Below are 15,317 nucleotides of genomic sequence, written 5' to 3'. Positions count from 1 at the left end.
GTCGTGAATTTGCATTAGTTGCTACCTAGACTACATGTGAGTGACCACCAAATGATTCATATAGCTCAGGCCAATCCTGAGCACCAGGGTGTTATTGCCTACACGTTGAAGGGATTTAAGATAGCTTTCCGCTGTTAGTGCAATATGTTAGGCATACAAGTTTGTATGACATATATAATATTCTTACTTTTATTGTCTCCCAGTTTTGTGATTTCGCCTTTTAATGTAGGTAAGGAAGATGGATACAATGTATTATGCTGCTGTATTTGCAGCAGAAGCATGTTTGGTACATGGTTGTCGTGGCCTGATACATACACCTTGCTTATAAGGGTCTTTACAGAATATTTTGTAAACGGTACTGAAGTTGACGTTCCAAAGAGGATTGGTGGAAGCAGGTGAGAAGCCTATCGAACTTTCTAGACTTTTCCTATGGCCATACATAGGAAGATGTAACTGCTACTTTTCATGTCGTTGGATGTCTTGGCTACCATGATTTCAGGCATCCAGTACAGTGTCTTATTTTGTGTCATTTTTTATATCATTGAATGGGATCAGATATTTTTAAAAAAAACCCATTACAGATATTTAACTAATTCTATCCATCTCTACACTTTCTTGAGTTTGTGTTTTTCATATACAACATCATTTCTTCTCCCAAAGATGTCAATCTGTAGTGCTAATGCAATCAATTTCTTAATTGCAGCCCATTTTTGACAGCTGATATAAAGGTAATTTTTTTTTCTCAAATAGTTTTGGCAAGGAGGAAATACAATGCAGTCTTAACGTTTTTATCACTTGTTTCATGGAACAGGTGTTTCTACAGTGCAACTCACATGCCAAATTTACTCCTAGAGCCATTGCAAGGATATTGCATGGTATTGTAAGCCCAACATTCTCGTCTGCTGTTTAGTCGAGAACTCACCTCTGGTATATCCTCTATAGAGCTGTATCTTTTAAGAAAAATATGCTCAGATATTTTTGGTCCTAATATGGCCATTTATCATTTAGAACACCGATACATGCACAAAGTTCTTTCTTTCTATAGCTGTGGAAAGAAACATGGTTAGATTGCAGACTAGAAAGGGTACTGTCAAATTTTTTTTTTTTTGTCAACTGAGTTCAGTTTGAAACTCATCTGATATTGAATCAGGGCACTCATGAGTTCCCCAGGAGAATCTTAGTGATATCAATCCATTTATTATCCACTACCCAACCAGAAGAAAAAAGGACATAAAATAGTATAAGCATTTTCATTTTCAACAGTTCCTACCTCGTGTATAAAGTCAACCTCTTCATCCTTAGATATTAAATAAGTCATGTTATGCTGAATGGTTTCTCACTAATCTTACTAATATGATCAATCCCGTACAAAATAAATCTCTTGAAACTCTCACTTTTTATATTCAAAATCTTCAACCAAGTATATTCAATAAGCTCACTATGCTGGCTGGTTTCAGGGGAAGGTACATGTGAACAGACTTAAAAGCAATAACCGAAGCAGCAAAGGCAGAACTCATGAAAGTTGTAGGGAAGGATGCTCATTCCATGTTATGATACATTGAGATTTAACTTAAAATGCTACAAAATGGTGAAATACCATCAGTTATCTAAGATATGCTGTTATAGTTCCCTCTTGTATCCTTGGATCGAGCATGAAAGCTACATCCTCTTTCTTTTCTCTTTCTTCCAGTGCTTGTATGAGTAGGAATCCATACAGGTAGCATTTTTCTGCTAGCACTTACAGGTGATTCACAACAATAAGAACTTTTAATAACTTTCCAAAGGCAAATACTTGAAGAATACAAAAGTTGCCCATCAACAATATCCTACAATTGACGGAAGTTCTATTTCACAATTGGAGGACCACTGTGAAAGAGCTAAGGAGTAAGGTCTTTGTTTCCATTAGAACAGATCCATTATTGGCTAGCTAACCCGATCTTTCGCATAAGAAAAGGACATTCCTTATCACCTTCCCGTGTTCAAGGTTGAAGGCTAGTACATGTCGATGGCTACAGGCAGATCCAAGATTTAATCTTTTAAAGTTCTTAACATTGAACGCATTGTACTTTTCAAATTATAGGTTACATGGTTAATTGTATGAGTCGGGTTACACACCTCTAGTCGCCTACTCCAATTAGCTGCCTAACTACATCGTTGAGCGGGGATAAACAGACTAACTGGCGAGCATTTATATTTCATCATGTTTCGTAACCAAGCGAGTTGTTCGTCCGGGCGTCACTCCTGAACACAAATCACCTCAACTTACTGGGTCGATCAAACTCTCTATATTCTCTGGTCTATCTAATCCCTCCTCTCTCAATTTTATGATTAGACAATAGATTTATCTTATGGTGCGCCAGCATAAAATACTAAAACAAGAATATAGAAGTAACTTATAATGACAACCAAGAATTAATTCAAAAAGCCTTTAAATAATCAACATTCGATTCGTAGCTACAGTCCCAGAACTAGGGCGTATAGCCACTCATGCTATTAGAAACCACAAAAATACAATTGTTCATGCGATTTTCGGAAAATAGAAGAGTTAGAAGATCAAAACCTATGACAAACGATGATACTTGCTCTTGCACACCAAATAAAACGTCGATCCCCTACAAATTAGCCCTAGAGGTCTATTTATAGAAGTTAGGAAAACCAGAGCCTAAATCTACTTCAACAAGGAGTCCTTTTTAAATCAACTTTTAGTCAAACGTCTGCACAGCAGTGGGGAAACACACCCTAATCGCGCCTGGCAGGCTAGCGCGCTGCTAGTTTTTGCTCCTAGCGTCACTTGTCGTCTTCAATTCCTTTTCCTTCCTTGAATCAATCACTTCCCTTAGAAACTTGCAAAATTGGTAGTCATGTATATTAGTATGCAATCATCTCAATCCTGAGCTGGATTAGTGAATGTCCTAAATCTTACGTTAAAGATGGGTAATTTGTAGTAATTGGGCATATAAATATGCCTAAAATCACCATCCCACACTTAAAATATTTGTTAGTCCTCCAACAACCTCTATCTTATCAAATCACACTCTTAACCCTTGGACTCCTCACCCCGCTTTACAATCGACCAAACATTTTTAATCTTGACCTTATGGCATACACTAGATGCAATAATTTCCACTCTTCCTTATAGTCTACCAATCAACAATTCACAACATCGATGAATGACTCTTCTCCAATAATTCCGGGCTAATGCATTATTATAGAGACACACCAAACAAGATTAAGCACCAAACATGTTTCATGAATGCCCTCACTAATTTAAGTATGGCCTTTCTTTCACACCAACAACATTGCATTTCAATCGTAAGGCTCTTTTTATAAAATTCACGCTCACAAATGAAGTTCTTACTTCCCTCAACATGCCATAAGCTTGCTCATAGTGTATTCTCACTTTCGCAATGTATTTCTCAAGAAATCAAGAAGACTTTCATTTGGTTGTAATGTGTATTCTCACTTTCGCAATGTATTTCTCAAGAAATCAAGAAGACTTTCATTTGGTTGTAATGTCGGTTTAAGGTAAGGAAGGGAATAATTCAGAATCATTTTAGTGACTACTTCTCCCTAATGCACCTGTCATTGTTTTGCCAACAACCTCCTACATAGCTTTTCTTTCCTCCTAGTACACACTTCATGAATATTTACCCCTTTTTGTTGTTCCATCTTTGCCCTTTATTTTTATTTTTTTTTGTTTATGCCTTTACACTAGCCACCCTCACTCGAGATTTTAAGGTCCAAGTGAGGTACACAATGTCCTTGGTAGGACCAGGGCCAATGTTTCGAGCATATTTCTGAAATAACCACCCTCAATTGTGTTGAGGTGCACAATGTCACTAATGACCAGGGCTAAAACAAAGTTTTTTCTTATTCTTTTCTTTTCACACAATTTAGAATTTCACCCTTTCTCATATCAACCAACATTTTCAACCCTTCTTCTTAACATAGTGCATTAAGGATTTTATTAGGATCAAAAGACTTTGGTATCAAACAAATGGGTTTCAACTTATCATGTGGCTTATCAACAAACAAGGCTAAAGGCTCAATGGGGCTTCACTAGGGATAATTTCAATGGTAGGTATACAAGTAGAGTCAAAAATTGACTTTTTCAAAGAAACGTCTCAATCACATTCCTTAAATCATACAAGCTACTAACTCAATCACACACAAGACAAGTTCTAGATATCAATTGAAGCAAGAACCAATAACACTCACCATACATGGCATCATGACACACATAAGGACCCAACACTTGTAGCATGCTCACTAAAATGCATTATGCTGTTTCCACACAATTAAGCCCATATTCTTTATTTTCCATTTAGAATCAAGACAAAGAGATTATGTTGTTTCCAACGTCACCATTTTAATATTGCAAACAAAGTGTTTCCACCCATGACGTCTAGCCACGTATCAAGACAAGGTTAGTCATCCATCCATCATCGGGAACTGTCACTCTCATAACTGCTCTAATACGCAACTAAACTAAACAAACTATTCCTAGTCGGTTCAATGGGACTATCCTCGGGAAAAGAACCGAAAACAAAATGCGAGGAACCTTTCTAAAAATTAAAAAGACTCGATAAAGTAGTAAACTGTGTATAATGAAGTTCAACTTCCACCCCACACTTAAACAAAACTCTGTCCTCAGTGTGCAAAATAAAACAAAGTGCAAAGGTAAAAGAGAACTCATTGTCGGCCTCAAGGCCACGTGCTTCAAATTAGCGGGTTGCCACATTAGTGGCAAAATCCATAGCCATCGAGGCTGCATTACCATCTCCATCACCCGCATCAGTATCATTATCTCCAGGGCCAGTATCATCTGACTCATCCTCCGCCGAGCCATCCTCCTCATCAACAGTGGCATCATTATCATCAATGGGTTCTTAGAAAGTTGGTCCCATCTGACACATGTACATCGCACTATCTGTCAAGGGGTAATGCTCCGTTGGTGTCTCTATTTCATCCTCAGTCACCGAACGACCACGTATTCGCAGTTGTAGCTCAGCCATTCCAAACATACGCCACATCCAAATATCATCACGAGCTTACCTATTAATCGCAGTAACACAGGCCCTTGCGATGGATCGTGCATTTTAGTTCTTGTGACATCAACCAAGCGACACACTAAGTGGGGGGCATGGGGGGACACGGGGGGGGGGGACACATCATGAACTTCTTCCTCAATTTGTAAAGCCCGGAGGTACCTAGTAATGATGCTCCCATAACAGAAACTCCATCTCTAATTTGTCCTAAACTTAAGCATGTTTTTCTTCAAAATAGCCCAAACATTCACCGACAAATCCTTCATCAAACTGTATACTAGTACCACTCTCTCCCTAGTGACATCAGTCGTATGCTTACACGGTAGTAAGCTGCTACACACAATTTTCAACCAAATGCGAGCCTCCAAATTGAAGTGACCATAGTGAAGATGCAAATGATGTCCCGTGTCTCTAACCCTATCCCACCACGCAACAGAATTTACCCCACACAAAGTATGCCTAATATCACGATACGGGGGTCTTTCAATCATTGCCAGAAATTCAGCATTGCCACAATTTGGTGTACCTAAAAAATCATTCAGTGCTTCCACAATAAAATTCACCCAACTATCACTAATGAACCCTTTGTTATCTCAACACGATGTGTATTCCAATTCGCATAAAATTCACGAACTAAGCTTAAATTGCACTCACCTTGATCCACGAAGACATATTGGAGTCCCAAAGCATGTATATGGGTGTGAATGTGGGGAAATTCTTGTCGCAGTCGCCCCTCATCCATATACTCATCACCTAGGTACTTGGATTATTGCTGACATTCGTACCAATCCTCTCCATAGTGCATTAAAGCTTGCTTGCCAAATTTTGAGGCAACAAATTGGTGGTTTCTCGATTAGAACTTTCGACAGCCGCTCCTTTTCCACTCCTCTTAGTACCCGAACCACTAGCAACATTCTTACCCTTAGGAGCCATCTTTACACCCAACAATGGAAGAAATTAAGAAAAAAAGAAAAAAATTGGGGAAAAAAGAGGGGGGTAGAATGGGTAATGGAGGTGGTGGGTTTTTGTGGGTTTTGAAAGTTTGGTGGATTAGAGTGGATTTAAGGGTTTTTAGTTGAGGAAAAGGTAAGGGATGAAGGTCTTGGGGAGGATTAATAGAGGAATTTAGGATTTTGGGGAAGAAAGGAGATGGAGAAGATGAAGAAAAAGTTAGGAATTTAGAGAGAATTTAGGAGAGAGGTCGGTTTAAAGAGAAAGAATTAGAAAAGTGGGTGTATTTGGGTAGGTGATACGCTCAAATTACACCTCCTTTCAGAAGCATAAGCGATCGTTATCAAGTAAAGAACCCAACTTGTAGGTTGGGATCGATCCCACGAGGAAAATGGTTTAGACTTTACTTTTAACCGACAACTATATTCGATTAGTCAAATTATTTCCAGAAACAGGTAATAAAAAGGGGGGATTGTGCTTGTGTAAAACAAATAGTAATAAGTAATATTGTAATCAATAATTAAACTCAACTTTGGTTGTTATCAAGATAAGAGAAATAACTAGGGTATACGTGTTCCCCATAATCTCATAACGCAGTAATCCTAGTAATAGCAATCCTTTTCTAGTGTATTACATGCAAAGTGATAAGTTAGGTATCTCTAAATCCTTGGTCCGGCATCTAGAGAATTTCACCCCGCACCTTGGTCCGGCTACGTGTGTATAATTTACTAACCCTTACCTTTACCTCATATTAGACATCATAATCGATGTTTGGCTTAGTTATTACTTCGCACCAATCGACACTAGCCTATTAGATAGTATCACACTAAATCTATGTTGATAATTCTTTTCTTGTTAATTACCTCCTTGGTCCGGCAAGTAGTAACAAGGCGAGTTCTAACGTTGGCCACCGTTAAAAAGACTTCTAAACGAAAGAATTATCAATGCATGCAAAATACTAGTCAAGAATTGCTTATTTACTATTCATACTTTGTTAATTGATCATGGTTCCCACAACCCTAGTTGTGGATTTAGTTACTCATATTAGCAAGAACACAATTCATAATTGTAGATGGAGAAATCATGAACTTACGTCAAGAGAATAATAAACCCAGAAAATTAACTTGAATTGCAAAGCCAAAATCTTCAAAACGAACTTGGGAAATCAATAATTGCTAGGGTTGCAAATTAATCTCCAAAGTTACAAAGCAAAAATAGAATAATAGTGTCTAACCCCCAAAAACGAGGTTTACATGTCCTATTTATAGAAAACAAATCCTAAATAAAAAAGGAAACAAATTAAGGAAAGTTTTGTTCAGGTACGCGTCTTCGATCCACGAGACTGACTTACGGACCGTCGATTGATCTACGGTCCGTAAGTCCCTTCCGTCACTCGGGACTTAGAAAATATTTCAGCATCCAACAATCAGCTTCTCTGAAGCAAACGACGGACCAGCAGCACGGACCGTAGATAGACCTACGGTCCGTCAATCCCTTCCGTAGCTCCATACTTAGCATCTTCAAAAATCAGGTACTGGAACCCTCGCAGTCTCACTCTACGGATCAACAGTACGGTCCGTAGATCAATCTACGGACCGTCAATGGGCACCGTGGTTCCACACTTGGTCAGATTTCCCTGATTTGTCCTCAACACATTCCTGCTGATCTACGGTCATAACCTACGGACCGTGAATTGACTTACGGTCCGTAGATGACCTCCGTGGATGCCTTTTTCTGCGCTTCCTTCAGCTATCTCTAAACTTCCGCGCCTGAACACCTTTCCTGCAAAACATGATAAAACACATAAAAACCAATATAAAAAGGCCCTAGACACACACAACTTGTAAGTGAAATGTATTAGAAATACCGTAAACTCCCGGTATATCAGTAGGTGGAGGAGCTAAAAGGTTGGAATTTAAATGGGTCCCATGAAATTCCCAAAAAATTTCAGAAACTAGTTGGCGTGATAGGGGAGGCGCGCTACCAGTGCGCCCGAAACCGCCCCAGTCAAATCCTACTGTTGTGAGGCGCCCTGTCTGCGCCCAAAGGTGTGGTGCGATGCGCCTGGTTTGCGCCTGCCATCGGCGTTTTTCTGGGGCCTGGCACAATGGTGGCACGTTGTGCTGCTAGTGTGCCAAAAAGAGGCCCCGGTATTTCTGCCTTTGGTGTGGCGCGCCCACCATGCTCCCGAAATTTTTTTTCAGCGTATTTCTTCAATTTTCGGGTGGTTCTCTTCCATGACCTGCGCATCAACCAAACAATGTGACATAATAGTAGTAGGTTGCCTTCCACCCAGCGCCTTAGTTTTGGTCGTGGCACGACTCATCTTTTTGTATTTTTCTTTATAACTTCTAAAGTCCTGTCTAAATAAAAAACTAAGAAAATAAAAACTCTACACCTAGGAATTTGAAACTAAGCTAAAATTTTAAAATTAAGCCAAACTACTACCTATTACATATCATTCACGGGTTGCCTTCTGTGTAGCGCTTGATTTAACGTCGCGGCATGACTCAACTTGGATCATTCATCATTTAGCTCAAGAGCCTCCTGATCACAATCCGAATCCATACCAAAGTAATGTTTCATCCTATGCCCATTTACCAAGAACTTAGGGCCAGTCTCACCTTTAAGTTCAACATCCCCATGTTGTGTCATTCTTACTACTTCGAAAGGACCACTCCATTTAGACCTTAGTTTTTCGAGGAATAACCTCAATCTAGAGTTAAAGAGTAGTACATTTTCTCCTGGAGTGAAAGTACGAGTAACTATGTGTTTGTCATGCAACTTTTTCGTCTTTTCTTTATAAAGCTTGGCATTCTCATACGCGTGGAGCCTAAACTCCTCAAGTTCATGCAATTGATTCACTCTCTTACTACCGGCCAGCTCGGGGCCCAAGTTCAACTTCTTAATCGCCCAATAAGCTTGGTGTTCTAATTCTGTCGGAAGATGACTTGCTTTATCAAACACTAGGTGATAGGGAGAAGTCCCTATGGGTGTCTTATACGTCTTATATGCCCACAACGCATCATCTAACTTCTCAGACCAATCTTTCCTTTGCGTATTCACCGTTTTCTGCAAAATTTGCTTCACCTCTCTATTCGAAACCTCTACTTGGCCACTCGTTTGAGGATGGTAAGTTGTAGCAATCTTATGACAAATACCATACTTAGCAAGAAGATTTTTCACCAGATGGTTAATGAAATGTGTGACACTTCAAAAAATGGTAGGTTAAGCTAGAGCCTAAACGTAAGGTTAAAAATCGTAAAATGACTCCCCAAATAATGTAAGCAAGATGGACATAATTCTGGAAAGACACAAGGTGTTCACTGCTGAAGAAAAGAAAGAAAAATGCTTTGAGTATACGCTATCGCCCACATGGCATCAACAACTTTCATGCCCAATATGAGAAGTTTAACAGTTGAGTGGAGCAGTTAGCTCAATATCTAGAAAAAAGAATAAGGGACAAACAGTCAGTCATGTGATAGATTCTATGGATATCTTTAACATAAACTTAGAATGCAAGTAGAGAGTATCAAGAACATACTTTCTCTACACTATATTATTATATAATGTAGAATCAAGCGTTCATTCTTAAACTCGTGGTTAAAGAGATTGCAACTTCCTAGTCAACAATTGATAATCCTTCTCATTCGGAAACTTCATGGATTAGATAGTAGTAAATTTATCATCAAGTATGTTTGTTTTAAGATTGTTGGGTGCCACCAACTTATTTCTTTATTTTTAGACAGTACAGACTTTTATTCAGTTTCATGAATCTCTCGGTCATTTTATTTAGATTTATATTAAGTACATGTTTCAATTAACTAAGTAAAGCTTCCGCTCAGAATTCATAAAATGTCATATTAGTTCATTAGCATCATGCAATATCAAGGGTCCGATTGAGGTCATTCGTGATTTTGAATGTTAATCACTAGAAGTGAATTCAGAATTCAAAAATAATGGGGGCACAACTAGATGTGGATGTGCGTTAGTTGAACTACCAACACTTCGTCAGAAAAATATTGTCAACCAAGTATAAATTTAAGTATTAGTAAATATAAATTAAACGAAAGTGTGACATAGTTTAATGTGTGGTAAAATGTTATCAAATAAGTATAAAATAAAATGTATCAATAAATATAAATTAAATATTTAACAAATGTGTAACATAGTTCAATATATATTTTTTTTTATAACTTTTGACTATTTTTTGTATAAAAATTTATGAGTATTTTTGTTGTAAACTAATTACTTTATTGTGTGTGTATATATATATATATATATATATATATATATATTTGAAAGCCAGATATTTCCAGTTGTTGACTCATTTAGTCAAAGGAGTCGATAAATATAAAGTGTACGCTCCAATTCAAACGGTAAGAAATTTTGTACCCAACCCCCCCCCCCCAAAAAAAATGGCACTTCCGCCGTAGATAGTGGTGGTGGAATTTCGCTGCCACTTACCTTCTTGCCATGTCCGACGACTCCGATGATGCCCGCTGTCTCCTCAACTGGTGGCTCCGAGAGAGGTAACGTCTCTCCTTTCTTTTACTTTTTATTTAGATTTCAAGTGCTGTGTGACCAATCTTTTTTTTGTGGAACCTTTTAGATTCATCTTGATGTATTTTTCATGATGAATTTCTTCCGACTGATTATTCTCTTTAAGATTTTGTTTGCAATTTGTTATTATTCCTAGTGTGATTTAAATATGAGTTTGAATATCACCATTTTTCACTAAGTAAAATTGATTCTAATTGGTTTAGTGATGTGCTCTATACCTTGTTACTGTTTTAGTGCAATGTTTATTTTTGTTTGGATGCTCCGAGGCCCAAATCTATGAGATAATACACACTAAAATTCGAGGAATTATTCACCCAAAAAAGGCCTATTAATGTGGAAACAGACATTAAAAATGGTGTGAGTATATGTGATAGTTCTCCAACTCATTACGGAGGTTCTCATAAAGTTTTTTAGAGAAAAATTTTGGGTACTTAGGGGAGTAGGCGGCCTTTCGGGGGGGGGGGGGGGGGGGGGGGGGGGGGGGGGGGGGGGGGGGGGGGGGGGGGGGGGGGGGGGGGGGGGGGGAGGGAGAGCTGATGTGGGATCAAGGATCCTCTTGGTGGGGCGAGGGGGGGCTCTCGATGGGGTGGGGGGGTTCGAGGCACGTTGTCGCGGGGCATTGCGGGGGGCCTCGAGGCACGATGTTGCAGGGCGGGGTGAGGGCCTTAAAATATTTATACCAAAATATTTTGTAATCTTGTGGTCTTAAACATATCATGTGGAAGTTAAATTCAAACATTAACAAAAAAAACACAAACATTTTTTAATGTTTAGAAACGAACTAAAAAATTTAAAAGATATAGTATATTATTTTATTTAAAAAGCTTATAATAATTTTAATATTACTAAAAAACTGGGCCTTCAAATTTCGGGGCCTAAGACAAATACCTCATTTTTAAAGACATTAAGTCGCACCTGGTTGATGACATCTCAAGGAAATCCAAAAGCAGAATGAGTAAAATACTTCATTTCAAGTTCATTCAAACATGAAACTTACTCAAATTTTTAAATATACAGTCAAACACCTATAAAGTTTGTACACAAACCAACTAAAAAAAACAGTTCGATCCATAATATATTACGCGTTAGAAGAGTACGAAAAAGAGCCGCACCAAAAGATTGTGACGTAAACGATCTACCCTAATAGAAACATTAATAATTTCTTTCACTGCTCAAACTCATGACCCATAAATTACATTAAAACAACTATATTTCCCTAAAATGTACATTTTCCCATTCTTTTTCACACTTGTTTTTCCCAAAAATTTTGATCCGCATAAATAAAATCAAAATAAAATGACAGATTCACAATCTTGGCAGAAGTACATGACTATAGCAAAAATAATTTTAGTGGTAATAAATATACACATTAACAAAGAGTGCTAAAATTTTTGCTGGCATTAGTAAATTGTCCTTAGATCCAATGTCCCTATAAACTTTAGGAACATTTGTAAAAATTGTTAATTACCGCTTAAAATATATATTTAACATCAATTAAATTATATATTACCGTTAATAACTACCGCAAAAATATTATTTTTGATATAGTAATAATTCATAAAATTCTAAAATTTATAAACCAAACTAATAAAACTCAGATTTTTTTGGGTTTTTCAACCTGGGGTCTTTTTGGGTTGATTCGAATTTTTCAAATATCAAACCAAGTCATTTGTGTCGAATTTTTAAATAAAAACAAACTAATAAACCTTGATTTTTTTCGGGTTTTTGGATTTTTCTGGTAAAGCATTTATATAAACATATAATTAACTCGTGCTCCAGATATTTCTTCGACCATCCACATTATAGATTAATTATCGAGCTTTTTTAATTTTTCAAACGATTTAAAATAATTAGTTTTATGAAATTCAAAATATTTTAAAGTTATTATTATGTAATTTTGTCACATTTGGAATCTTAAAATTATATGTATATTTTATTTAGTTAAGATTTAAAAGCTTATTAATTAATTAATTTATATAAATTCATCTTATTCGGCTAAGTTTGCAATCGAATTGGACATTTTCCTAAATTACAAAATTAACCAATCCTTTTTAGCTGAATTTTGAGACAAAAAACCTGTCATTCACAACTAGAGCAACTCATTACTTACACCAGCCGAACGCAACCCAAATCTAACAATCAACAATACCAACCGACCCAGCCCACCATTTGCAGCCCAACAACGTTCATCAGCAAAAGCAACGTGAACATTCCCCAACGTTCATCAACATCAAAATTGACAGCAATTCGAACTTTGTGAATTTTTCCATTCCAACGGTCCTTTTCCCCCAAATTCGACCTATATAAACCTCCTTACTCTCATCGTGAGTTGAAAAAATACACAAATCATTCTTGACATAGAAATACAGAGGTCGTTTTTCTTCTGTTGGAGCCTTTGACGCTCCTGCTTGTTCCTGTGTTGTCATGGAAAGTTGTCGCTAATCTCCTTGTCTTGGATCAAGGATAAGAGGTATATTTTTCTTTACTTTTTCGCCTTTTTTCTGTTTGTTTTGAACCAATAATGATACGAGCAGTTGTATGTAAAATGGCGAATCGGTTTCATGCTTCGATGTAGCCTAATTGTTCTGAAAGCTAGCTAAATCTTGAAATGATCTAATGTTTATTTGTCTTTGTTTGGATGCTCCAGGGCCTAGATCTATGAGATAATACACACGAATAATCGAGGAATTTGGGTAATTCCTAAAAAAGGGCTTATAAATGTGAAAATAGACATTAAAAATGGTGTGAGTATATGTGATGGTTCCCCAACTCATTATGGAGGTCCTCATAAAGTTTTTAAAGAAAAAATTTGAGTGGTCAGGGGAGGAGGCGGCCTTTCGGGGGCGAGGGGGGGAGCAGGGATCCTCTCGGTGGGGCGGGGGGCCTCTCAGTGGGGGGGGTGGAGGGTTCGAGGCACGTTGCCGTAGGACGTGGCGGGGGGCCTCGAGGCACAATGTCGCAGGGCGGGGTGGGGGCCTTAAAATATTTATACCAAAATATTTTGTAATCTTGTGGTCTTAAACATATCATGTGGAAGTTAAATTTAAACATTAACAAAAAAAACACAAATATTTTTTAATGTTTCGAAACGAACTAAAAAAATTAAAAGATATAGTATATTATTTTATTTTAAAAAGCTTATAATAATTTTAATATGACTAAAAAACTGGGCCTTTAAATTTTGGGGACTTAGACGAATACCTCATCTGTAAAGACATTAAGTCGCACCTGGTTGATGACGTCTCAAGGAAATCCAAAAGCAAAATGAGCAAAATACTTCGTTTCAAGTATATTCAAACATGAAAATTACTCAATTTTTTTAAATATAAAGCCAAACACCTACAAAGTTTGTACACAAACCAACTAAAAAAGACAGTTTGATCCATAATATATTACGTGTTAGCAGAGTACGGAAAGAGTCAAGCACTAAAAGGTTGTGACGTAAACGATCTATCCTAATAGAAACATTAATAATTTTTTTCATTGCTCAATCTCATGACCCATAAATTACACAGAAACAACTATATTTCCCTAAATTGTACATTTTCCCATTCTATTTCACACTTGTTTTTCCCAAAAAAAATTATCCGCATAAATAAAATCAAAATAAAATGATAGATTCACAATCTTGGAAGAAGTACATGACTATAGCAAAAATAATTTTAGCGGTAATAAATATACACATTAACAAAGACTGCTAAATTTTTTATGGCATTAGTTAATTGCCCTTAGATCCAATGTTCCTATAAGCTTTAGGAACATTTATAAAAATTGTTAATTACCGCTTAAAATATGTATTTAACATCAATTAAATTATATATTACCGTTAATAACTACAACAACAAAAAATTATTTTTGATATAGTAATAATTAATAAAATAATTAATTTTATATAAATATATATATATTGTTTTTTCCAAAAGGTTATACTCAAAATCCCCATCTAAGGATTATGTCTTTTGACAAATTGGAAGAGTTATTGATCACCTATCCACCTCAGTTAATGGTGGCTATTCATTAACCTTTGGATCAAATAGAAGAACAAATCAAATTTTATCCTTCACTCCTATTTAGGAATATAAAATGAAAGTAGAAAGTCATCTGTCATGTCAGGTCAAACATTATAGTAACGTATGTAGAATTTTATAAATTGACATAATTATATTATATTTTGATGAGGCAATGAAATTGTGAAAAATTTAAGGCTTTATTCTTGTCCTCAATTAATGTTTATATATATATATATATATATTTATATTTAGAAAAGATATTTACGCTCATATAATATATATTACTATTTTTTTTGTTGCTGTTACAAAGTAGTGCCAAATACCCTTAATAAAGAGTATCTCCACTGGGAGATTTGCTTTTATAGTTTTTTATAAACTTATTTTTAGTCTTATGTCATTTTTATAAGAGATCAGAGGTTATTTCCACAATATATATTCATGCATATTTTTTTAAAAAATAATTATTATATTTTATAGTGATAATACTTGTGAATCTAGAGATATTAATGGTTGGTCTCACAATTGAGTAGATCTTAAATTAGATATGGGTGATTCAAAAACAACATTTTAGTACTGAAATTGTTCCTTTAATTAAAAATAAAAAAATTTTAAAGTACTAAATTAATCTAAATACAAACAAACCATTCTTGGTGTGAAGTCCACTAAACTTGTGCATCCCATATTTTTACAAATGTTAGAGGGGGTTAGAGGGGTTAGAGTGGGGGATAGGGGGTAAGAGGGGGGG

At 36.5% G+C, this 15,317-nt stretch overlaps 1 long non-coding RNA gene across 1 annotated transcript; it reads left to right on the top strand.

Annotated features, from left to right (window-relative positions):
• Window positions 1-334: 334 nt before the first annotated feature.
• On the top strand, window positions 335-943 carry LOC125868331 (uncharacterized). The gene is made up of 3 exons (XR_007446726.1): window positions 335-395; window positions 704-728; window positions 812-943. It is a non-coding gene; the product is annotated as an uncharacterized LOC125868331 (long non-coding RNA).
• The last annotated feature ends 14,374 nt before the right edge of the window (window positions 944-15,317 follow it).

Source organism: Solanum stenotomum, chromosome 6, assembly GCF_019186545.1.
Source record: "Solanum stenotomum isolate F172 chromosome 6, ASM1918654v1, whole genome shotgun sequence".
In the NCBI taxonomy this organism is placed as follows: Eukaryota; Viridiplantae; Streptophyta; class Magnoliopsida; order Solanales; family Solanaceae; genus Solanum; species Solanum stenotomum.
The sequence above is the reverse complement of the archived record's forward strand: the minus strand, read 5'-3'. Positions and strand labels throughout refer to the sequence as shown.